At 49.7% G+C, this 10,814-nt stretch overlaps 1 protein-coding gene across 1 annotated transcript in view; it reads right to left on the bottom strand.

Moving 5' to 3' along the window:
• Nucleotides 1-10,814, bottom strand: part of UHRF1 (ubiquitin like with PHD and ring finger domains 1) — a 59,572-nt gene that overhangs the window by 47,544 nt on the left and 1,214 nt on the right. The window contains exon 2 of the mRNA XM_074337626.1: nucleotides 10,142-10,285. The gene's annotated coding sequence lies outside the window, so the exon portion shown is untranslated. The remainder of the gene's footprint in view (nucleotides 1-10,141; nucleotides 10,286-10,814) is intronic.

Raw genomic sequence — 10,814 nt, 5'->3', positions numbered from 1 at the left:
GGGCACCGCCCCTCCCCCCACTCAGGGTAAAAGCCAAAGTGCTCCCGGAAAAGAGTATGCACATCTGCCATGTCCAATCCATCGGCAAGCCATCAGGGCTCTCTCCTAAATCTACCCAGAATTCTCCCATCCCTCCCCTCCTCTGCCTCCACCTTGCTTCTATCTATCCATCATCATCGCTCATCTGGAACAGCGCAGTCTCTTGTACCTGGGTCTCCAGGCCCCAGCTCCCCCTCCCTGCAAATCAAGATCCAGGAAGACACTTTAATTTGAATTTCAGAGGAACAATAAATTTTTTTTAGCATAAGTATGTCCCACACCATCCTTGGTATATATTATGCTTAAAAAACAACTCACTCGTTGTTTATCTGATATTCCAATTAAACTGGGCATCCTGGCTTTTATCTGGCAATCCGATTCCCCAAGCAACTAGAAGACTCTCCACACAAATCGGGTCACCTCACCCCTTGACTTAAAATATGTCAGCTCCTCACAGCACTGGCCTTGGCCCACAAGGTCCTTGCATGGTCAGGATTGCAAAAAGGAATGGACGAGAGTGTTTTCTGGGGCTAATGACTCTGAAATATCTCTCCAGGCAACCACAGGCTGCACCTGCCTCACCCGTGCCGCAGACAGGAGGCATATACACTTGAATGGCAGCCCCACCCGCCCGCAGCATCCCAGATTACAAAAGAGGCAGGTAGCTCCAACTGAGCCACTGTTTTAGATCAAAGATTTTTTAGGGGGAGGCGAGGCCAATAGGATGCCTAGGTTTATTTATCTTCTAATTTTTGGGGGGTGGGAGAGAGATCCCTCACTTTTAATCACGTTTTCAGGGCATCTCCAAAAGAGCTAGTCGGAGTGGGGGTCCTGGCTCCCTGGAGGAGGTCGTGGCTGGGCCAGGGTTTTGCACCCATGGATGCCCCCTGGCTTGAACTAGTTACTTTACTGGTGGTTGCAAAACAATAATTTTTCCAATCCTCTAGATTCCTTCTATAATTAATCCTATAGAATCCTGAAATCTGTCCTCATTAAACACCCCCACCCCCTCCCCCAGCCCCTGCTACCCACCCTCTACTCTCTGTCTCTATGAATCTGACTCCACTGGGGACCTCACATAAGAGGAATCACACAGTATTGGTCCTTCTGTGTCTGGCTTATGTCACTGAGGACCGTGTCCTCATGGCAGGTGTCAGTGTCCTTCCTTTTTAAGGCTGAATGATATTTCATTGTATAGACACCAAATTGTGTTTATCCATTCATCTGTTGATAGGCATTTGTTTCCATCTTTAGACCACTGTGAATAATGCTGTTGTGAACATGGGTGTACAAATATTTTGAGGCCCTGCTTTCAATTCTTTAGTGTACATGCTCAGAAGTGGAATGCTGGATCATATGGTAATTCTGTGTTTAATTATCTGAGCAACTGCTATATCATTTTCTACAGCAGCTGCGTCATTTTACATTCTCACCAAATATCTTTTATAGTGGGGAATTTTTTGGAGGATGGGGTAGAGGCAAGGAGGTGGAGACAAATCCAGGCTCCAATGGGGGTCACAGGTTGTATTTTCCTGACACGTTTCTTTCATCTCCTTTTTCTTCTAGAACATTCCGCTACCTTTTTTGTGTGTTTCACGACTCATTTTTTTAGGGGTCTGGGCCAGGTATTTTGTAGAATCTCCCACAATCTGATGTTTCCTCATGATTAGATTTAGGCTATGCGTTTTTGACCCTGAGCAATTTCAAAAGTGGCATTAATGTCCTCCTCAGTGCATGGTACCAGGAGGCACAGGATGCTGCTTTGTCACCTGACGGGTGATGTGAACCTTGATGACTTGGTTCCAGTGGTGTCTCCCCATCACAGGTGTCACTGAGCCTCGGTAATTGATAAGCAATCTGTGAGAAGGATATCCCAGGACTGTGTGACCATTTTGTCTCTTACAACCTTTCACCCAATGGGGTTTTGCACCCATGGCTGCCCCTTGGCTGGAACTATTTACTTCGCTGGTGGTTGCAAAACAATGGTTTTTCTGATCCTATAGACTCCTTCTATACCTGCTACCTGAATTGGAGCAGGAGCTTTTCCTACTCCACCTACCCCCACACCTGCTATCTTCTGAGTCTCTGCAGCATGCCTGATAGCTGAGCATTTCTTCTTTCTTCAAACGTCCTCTTCCTTTGACTTCCCTGATGCTACACCCTTCTTCTCTTCCTTCTCCCACTTCTCAGATTTTGGGCTTCTGCTTTCTTCAAAACTACAGCATCAATGCCTCCTCTTCCAGGAAGCCGGGCAGAGCCATCCCCCTTCCACTTCCAGGTCCTGAAATATGGATGCTCTTCAAGGTTCATTTTCGCAGACACCCGTATCCCACTGTTTGCTCAACATTTTCAGTTCTAGATGTACTAGGTTGAGGGCACTGGACTTGGTCCTACGGCTTATGGGGAAATCCTTGGAGTGTTTTTCTCTGTTGATGGGATAGAGAACGAGGATTTGAGAAAATAGGTTTGGAAATCACTCCAATGACCCTGTGGGTAGAATAGAGTTGAGACAGAATACGAGACTATATTTGGGAAACTACTAGGTCTGAATAATAACAGAAATAATTAGGACAATAATAATACCGTGGCACAGACTGGCTCGATGTCCATCAAACTGTTTCCTCCTGGGCACAAGGCTGGACTACATTTCCCAGCACCCCTTGTAGTTAGGTGAGGCCGTGTGACTGATTTGGCCAATGGAATGTAAAAGGAAATGATATGTCACTTCCAGCCAGCTCCATTAAAAACTTCCCACAGGTGTCTTCTCTCTTTCCCCTTTTGTCAGCTGCTTGGAGAGGACTGGAGGAGAGCTGCCCAGGAAACTCAATCTGCACTTGATTGTCACATACACAAGAAATAAAATTTTATTGAGTAAACAACTGAAATTGAGAATTGCTTATTCCAGCTATTGATCTACCCGACAATTTCTCCACCACCATGACATTTGGGGTCAGATAATTCTTTTTATGGGGGACAATAGTCCTGGGCATTGTAGGACTGGCTTTTACCCACTAGATGCCAGTAGCACTCCACTGCCACCCCAGTTGTGACAACCAAAAATGTCTCTAGACATTGCCAAGTGTGCCCTGTGTGGGCAGAATCACTCCCAGTTTAGAAACTCTAATCTACTTTTCTAACTACATTAATGAGGCCCTGGGACATTTTTGGGACATGGACTCAGTGTGGCTACAGCTAAACCTATCATCTCACACGACCCCATCCCTACTTCTATCTGCTCCTCCCTCAGCCCTCAGCTCTCTGTTGCAAGGAAGGCCCCACATAAGGCTCATCGTGGCCCTTATTCTCCCAAGTCCTATTTGGGTTACTTCCTAAATAACTATCAAGCCTGTCCACTTCTCTCCATCTCCCCTGCCACCACCTGCATCCAGGTCATCATCAGTGCATGCCTGGACTGTTACAGTAGCCACTCCTTTCCCCAACAGCCCATTCTCAACGGCCAGAGAGAAAGATTTACAAAATGCATTTGTGCTTACAGGCTCGCCTGGGGCCGGAGGAGCTGCTTCCAAGATGGCTCCCTCACAGGGCTGTTGGCAGGAGGCCTCAGTTCCTTGCTATGTGGGTTTCTAGGGTGTCCTCACAACATGGCAGCTGGCTTCCCCTGGAGGAAGTGATCCAAGACAGAGAGAAAGGAGGCCACAATGCCTTTTATGACCTGGTCTCAAAAGTGACTAACACAATCATCTCCTCCATATTTTGCTTGTGAGAAACAAGTCACTAAGTTTAGCCCACACATGGGGAAGAGAATTAGCCTTCACTTTTTAAAAAAAAATTGTGGATCTATTTTTAGAAACCACATTCCCCAACCAATTTCTCGGCAAATCCTATTGGATCCACCTTCAAAATCCTTCTAGATTCTTAACCTTTCCATTGTCACTATCCTGGTCCAGCAACTCGAGTGTCCATTGATGGATGAAAAGATACACACAACGTGATCCATCCAATGGAAGATTATTCAACTTTAACAAGGATATTCCGACACCGGCTACAACGTGGATGAACCTGGAGAACATGATGCTCAGTGAGATAAGCCAGACACAGGAGGACAAATACTGTGTGATTCCCCTTATTTGAGGTCCCTAGAGGAGTCAGACTCATAGAGACAGGAAGTAGCTGGTGGGGGCCAGGGGCTGGGGGAGGGGAATGAGGAGTTACTGTTTAATGGGGAGAGAGTTTCAGTTTGAGAAGATGAGAAAGTTCTGGAAATAGATGATGAGGATGGTTGCACAACAATGTGAGTGCACTCAAGACCACTGAGCTGTGCACTTAAAAATGATTAAGATAAATTAGGGTAAATTTTATGTTCTGTGTATCTTATCTTACCACAATTTAAAAATTTTTAATAATAATATCTAACCTTTGTAAGGTGCTTACTGTGTCCCAGGCACTGTACTAAGATATGTATCGCCTCATTCAATCCTCTCCATCATCTGTGAGTTAGGGACAATGATCACCACATCTGTTTTACAGATGCAGCAACTCGAAGTGTAGTGATTTGTACAAATTCACACAGCCAGGATCCCTTAACCACTGCGCATACTGCCCCTACGTGAAGCACAGAGACTCTTATTAGTACTTCTTCAGCTAAAAAGGAAGGGACCCATCACAGAGATGCAGAGCTGAAGCTGGTGACATCGCTGGCCAGGGTCCTTCAGCATCAGTCCCGAGCTGGCATGAGGACCCAGGAGGCTCTGAGCCCGCACAGACACAGCAGGCTTCATGTGCGAAAAGGAGGCTTCTACACCAGTGGAGCAGAGGGCCCTGGGCTGGAGCTGTGGGTTTGAGTCTTCATTTATATCTCCACTCTGGGCCTCAGTTGCCCTTACGGCAAAGCTTAAAAGGGCACTCTAGAAGCATTCATCTGGGGAGGCCAGGGAATCTAAAATACAGGCTTTCTGAACCTCAGTTTCTTATCTGTGACATGGAGATAATATTTAATCATAATAACTATTATCACTAATATTTTTTCACCTTGGCAAGAATCTACATTTGGGGCTGGATTGTTCCCTGGGGTGGGACTGTCCTGGGCACTGTGGGGTATTGAGCAGCATCCCTGGCCCCCACCCACTTGATGCTAGGAGCACCCCCTAGTCAGGGCAAATGAAAATGTCTCCAGACGTCCCAAAGATCACCAAGGATCGCCCTGATTGGGAACCCCTATCCACATTATAGGGTTGGAGGCCTATGTTAGGCCTATCTGAGAGTGAACACTAATGAAATTCCCAGCTCTGTTTATTTGCTGCGTGACCTTGGGCATGTCACTTCTGTTTCTAAGCCTCAGTTTCCCCATCTGTAAAACTCAGATTCATCAATAGCCTCTCCCTCCCAAAGACCTGGGATTAAACAAGCTGATATCTACAAACTGTTTCAGCCAAAGTAAGTGGTCACTCACAGGCACCCTCTTATTCCAGCTGGGGTCTTCTGGAAGATTCTGACCCTCAATAGTGGTCCCTGCACCCTCCCCCTGGCTGCCTCCCCTCTGGGCCCCAGATTCAGGGGACCACACAGGCGGGCGTTGTTGGGAACACTTCCTGTGCAGTGGCCTGCGGTGCCCACCGGACCAGGTGGGCTAACGGGAGAATACAGCTGGGGCCGCCCCACTTCCTGCCCCAAGAGACGCCTCTCACACTCCTTCACCCCTACCCCAAAAATAACATCCCCGGGAACCAAAGCCACTGACACCAGCTGCAGACTCCAACTCAGGGCACAGGGGGCGGGGGGCAGCAGCTGCCACCACAATGCTTGCGGGCTGGGAATGTCCTCCCCCATTCCTCCCCCCCACGTCCGGCATTCCAATCTCAAGATGGTAACCTGGCCTCCCCCATGGTTGGAGACACATGAGCTCTGAGCAGGCAGGGCCAGCTGGGGGAGGGGGCTCCTTTGCCACCCTTGGTAACAGGGGACCCTCTTTGGCCAAAACCCCTAGATCTGAGGTACCTCCAGTCTTTACCTCAAGGGACTGTTTTTTGGAGGGAAGGGGCTAGTTGCCAGGACAACAGCCCCCCACCTCTGCTCAGGAACAAAGGGACAGGCAGGAGAGCCAAGAACTGGGTGTTCTTTCCCTGCCAACGTGACTGGCACATCCTGGCAGCTGGCACTCGGAGGGCCATGTCCTGAGCCGCCAAGCCTGGCCACCTCAGACAAGGCCACTCAGTGTGGGGGCGGTGGGGGTGGGGCGTGGCTGCAGCCCAGAGAAGTGATGACAAGTTCCTGGTCAGCCACCCTCAGGCCTCTGTCCTTCCGGTACCTTCTGACAAGGAAGTCTGCCTACTCTGCCCAGAGGACTTCATAGAAAGGACAGGCGGCCTCAGATGTCTGGTTCTGAGCTGGACAGGCCACCACAGGGACAAAGGCCATGTGGAGGACTTCCTGCTCTGGGACCGACTGGCCTGGAAGGGTTCGGCCCATGGGACAGTGGGTCTTAACACATCTCCCCTCCCCCAAGCCTGTTGCCACCACAACACAGGGGGCAGTGGACAGCTGGCGCCATGAGGGCGGGGTGGGGGGGTGGGGGGGGGCGGGACAGGCCAGGGCCTGCATGTTAAAAGACCCCGGCTTCCTGCAGCGAGCGTGCCTGAGGAGAAAAAACCTTGCCTTCTGGCCACTGGGCCCCAGTTGGTCAGGCTGTCTACCCACTGGTTGCATCTGCAGCTAGGAGAAATGGGCAGGCCTGTCATGGCCAGGGTAGGGCTGCCAGAAAAAAATACAGGACACGCAGGTAAAAGAGTAATTTCCTAGCATAAGTATGCCCTTTGCAGTATTTTGAACATACTTATGCTAAAAGTATTCATTGGGTATCTGGAATTCACATTTAATTGGGTATCCTGTATTTTTATGTGGTAAGTCTGCCATCCTAGGCCAGGGGCTCTCGGAGAGGCAAAACTGAGCTCACCAATGTCCCCCCAAACTTGTTCCTTGTCTGGTCCCAGCCTCAGGGATGGCCCCGCTATCCCTGCCCCCCCACACACACCCCAGGGCCTCCAGCTAAAGATCCACCCCAATCTCATCTTCTGAGTCATGGCCTGTCCACTGTCCCTCTATAGTTTCTCTCCCATCTGCCCCACCCCCTGCAGACCTGACCACAGCCATCAGTTTCCACCTGCCCCCACCACACTATGGTCTTTCCTCACCTAGCTGTGCTTTCCCAAAAGCTTTCTGCTCTTTCAGCACCCCAGGCATGGGCCATCACCCCAACCTGAGTCAGGTCCTGTCACTCATCTGCCCACAGCCCTCCAGAGCTCCCACCTTACTCAGGGTAAAAGCCCAAGTGCTCCCCACTTCCCATGAGGCCCTGTACAGGTACCTCCCTGCACTCCCTTCCTCCCTCTCTCCCCCTCGCTCACTCTGCTCCAGCCACCTGGGCCTCGAAGCTGTTCCTCCAACATGCTGGGCACAGCGCTGCCCCAGGGCCTTTGCACCAGCTGTTACTACTGCCTAGAGCACACCTTGTCCAGAGAGCCACACAGTTTAGCGGCCTGCCCTCCTCTAGGTCTCAGCTCAAATGTCACCTTCTCAGTGAGATCTCCCTTGTCTAGGTTTATTTAAAATTGCAAACCACCCTGACTCCCTCTCCTCCTTTCCTGCTGTATTTTTCTCCACAGACCATACCACATTCTACCATACTATGTAATATGTAGTTTGTAGTTTTGTATCTGGTCCATCTCCCTCCATGAAGGCAGGGATTTTCTCTGTCTGGTTCACTGCCATATCCCCAGCAAGGCACACACGAGGCACTTAATAAATACTTCCTGAATTAAACATCACTGTGCCTGGAATGTCCTCCTTAAGTCCCACCTTTTCTTCAAGACTCACCTGAAGCAGGTGGGCTTGTTTTCCTCTTTCAGGTCTCCTTTACCCACAGGGCAGCCCAAGAGATCTTCCAAATGCTCCAACCTGCCCTTGCTGACCCTGCTCTAGACCTTTCTGTGGCTCCTCAGTGCCCTCACGACTCAGTCAGCCTGGCCCTTGCCAACCTAATTCTAACTCCATCTCTCCTTCCTGACACCCCTGTCCCCACCATGCTCTACCCTCCAGCCTCACTCTGCACCGTCACACTCTCTGTTCCCTCTGCCTGGAACAGCTCTTCAGTACCTTCACCTGCCTGACCCCTATTCATCTCTCAGGCCTCAGCTTAGATACCATCTCCTCCTGGAAGGCTTCCAGGACCTCCTGACCCCCCACCCACCTGGGGCCAGTATCTCTTCTGGGCTCTGCCATGCCTGTGCAACCCCCCTCACAGCACTGATCACCCTCTATTTTATCTACTTGGTCACCAGAGCCAACTCATCCATCACACAAGAGACCCAGGGCTCACAACACTTTTAGGGACCTACAGAATGGTTTCACTTTAATTTCTCTGTAAATCAGAAGGAAAAATAAATGAGTAAAATAATACCAAGTCAGCTGTAAAAGACCATTTGCAGCATTTTTTCATGGAGGGAGGGACCTGCAATGGCAAAGCGCCTCAGGCTCGCAATCGTCTTAACGTGGCCCTGATGGTCCCATGTGTGTCTCCCCACTGGACTATGAGTGCCCACGAGGTTGCGACTGCCCAGCCCAGGCCTGGCACATTGGAGGTGCTTAATTATTGTTTGTTGAATGGCTGAATATCCACTGATCACTGAGTCCTCAAGGCCAGGCCTGACATGGCTGACACATATTAGGAGATGCTTGACACATAGATGGACAGAGGGAAGGGTCAGAGGGCAGACACTTGGACTGACACCTGGACCAGGCAAAGACCAATCTGGAACCAGCAGCGCCACCTTGTGGCACAACACTGGCCTGCCTCTCCCTCCCCTAAACTCAGTAGAAAAGAACTGGAGTTTTGAGCCTTTCTACTAGAAGGGGGTGGAGGGGAGGAGGAAGAGGAGGAAGAGGAGAAGGAGGGGAGAATGGGGAGGAGGAAGAGGAGGAGAAAGAGCAGTGGAAAAGGGAAAGGAGAGGGAGGAGAGGGGGAAGAGGAGGAGGGGAAACGGAGGAGGAAGGGAGAGGGTGGAGGAGGGGGTGAGAGAGAGGGAGGAGGAGGAAATCTTTCAGAAAACAGCAACTATTTCTTACCTCCCACCCTGGGGCTCCTGGACAGGTATTGCCCTCCAGGAGCTTCCCCCAAGGTTGGGAGGTGACGGTCTCCATGAAGACATGACTGGGCAGAGATGTCAGATTTAGCAAAACCAACAAAACAAAAAGGATGCCCAGCTCCATTTGAATTTCAGATTAACAATGAATAATTTTTCAGTATAAGTATATCCCAAATACCGCATGTGCTATACCCCTAAAATGTATTCATTGTTGACTAAAATGTATTCAAATTGAACTAGGCATCCTGTATCTTATCTGTCAAACCTAGCTTGGGGGAACTTGGGGAGGTAGGCAGGAAGGCTTCCAGGAGGAGGGGGCAGTGCTGGTGGAAAGGGAGTGCTGTAGCTGCCCTTTCCTTCCCCTCCCCCACCCATATATGCACATGCGCAGTGGCAAATGACCCTGACTGCACTCACAGGGGACTAGAGTTGGGGGTTGATCCCCATACCAGGGAAGGAAGTGAGCATGACTGTCATTTTGTTCAGAAAATGTGGGGCAAAATCACCAGGACTTTATTTTCCAATTCAGAATTGGGTTACATCCCCTAAACCACGAATATTTTGACCACATCCCAGCAGCGAAGGCCGCTTGGAAGCTGAAGGTTACCAGGCATATTTCCCAGTGACTTTCAAGCTATGTGACTTTGAATAAGGCACTTCACTTCTCTGAGTTCTATACATCGCTGACCCCTTCTCTGCCAGCTCTCCCATCCCACACTCTGCTCCACCCGCATTGGTATCCTGGCTGCACCTCCAACTCACCAGGTATGGTCCAGCCTCAGGGCCTCAGCACATGCTGTTTCCTTCATTAGAAACACTCTTCCCAGATTTCTACATGGCTCCTTCCTCTCCTCCCTCAGGAGTTCAGTGTTCAAATGGCACTCAGAAAGGCCTCCCCTGACCGCCCTATTAAAAGTCGTAGCCCCCACATTTTTGCTCCCAGTCCTTTGCTTTTCTTCTCACTAGCACTTGCCATCACCTGACCCATCATGCATTTTACTCACTTGTCTTGTTTATTGTCTGTCTCTCCTACCAGGTGGTGAGCGCCACAGAGCCAGGATCTGTTTTACTCACTGCTGTGTCCCCAGTGTCCAGCTCATCAGCTCAACAGAAATTGTGGAATGTATGAACAAGTAGGAAAAAAAGACCTGCAAGCAAATGTGAAATTTGTGTCTGTTATAGTTTATTGCTTAAACCATTTTGGGGTCTGACTCACTTGCAAATCTAACTAGCTGCATGTGGCTACTTAAATGTGACTATTCAGTGTCTTGGTTTGCAACAGCCATATGGTATTAGTGACCACCATATTGGATGTGGCAGAATTCTAGGACCTTTAACAGCTCAGAAAGCTCTACTGCACAGCGCGAGTTTACACCCTCTCAAAAAATTACACTTAGTCACAAACATCCAATTTTTTTCCAAGTTCTTTCTGGAAGTTCCAGGAAGTCTGACCTCAACCCACAACATTTAACAAAGGTGGCAAACTGGTAGCCCCTGGACTGCATAAGGCCCCACTTGGGTTTTACTTGGCCCAACAGTTTTCTAAGAGACAGGACACTGCTTCTAGTCTGGAATTCCTGTGGATCTATGAATCCCTGGTGGGCCTCCACAGGGCAACGCCCTGCCTGTCTAGGCAGGGTATACTGACGCCCCATTTACCTCCTACTTGGCCCCTGG

This window comes from Rhinolophus sinicus, linkage group LG07 (genome assembly GCF_036562045.2).
Source record: "Rhinolophus sinicus isolate RSC01 linkage group LG07, ASM3656204v1, whole genome shotgun sequence".
NCBI classification, from domain to species: domain Eukaryota; kingdom Metazoa; phylum Chordata; class Mammalia; order Chiroptera; family Rhinolophidae; genus Rhinolophus; species Rhinolophus sinicus.
This window is presented reverse-complemented; position numbering and strand designations above follow the sequence as displayed.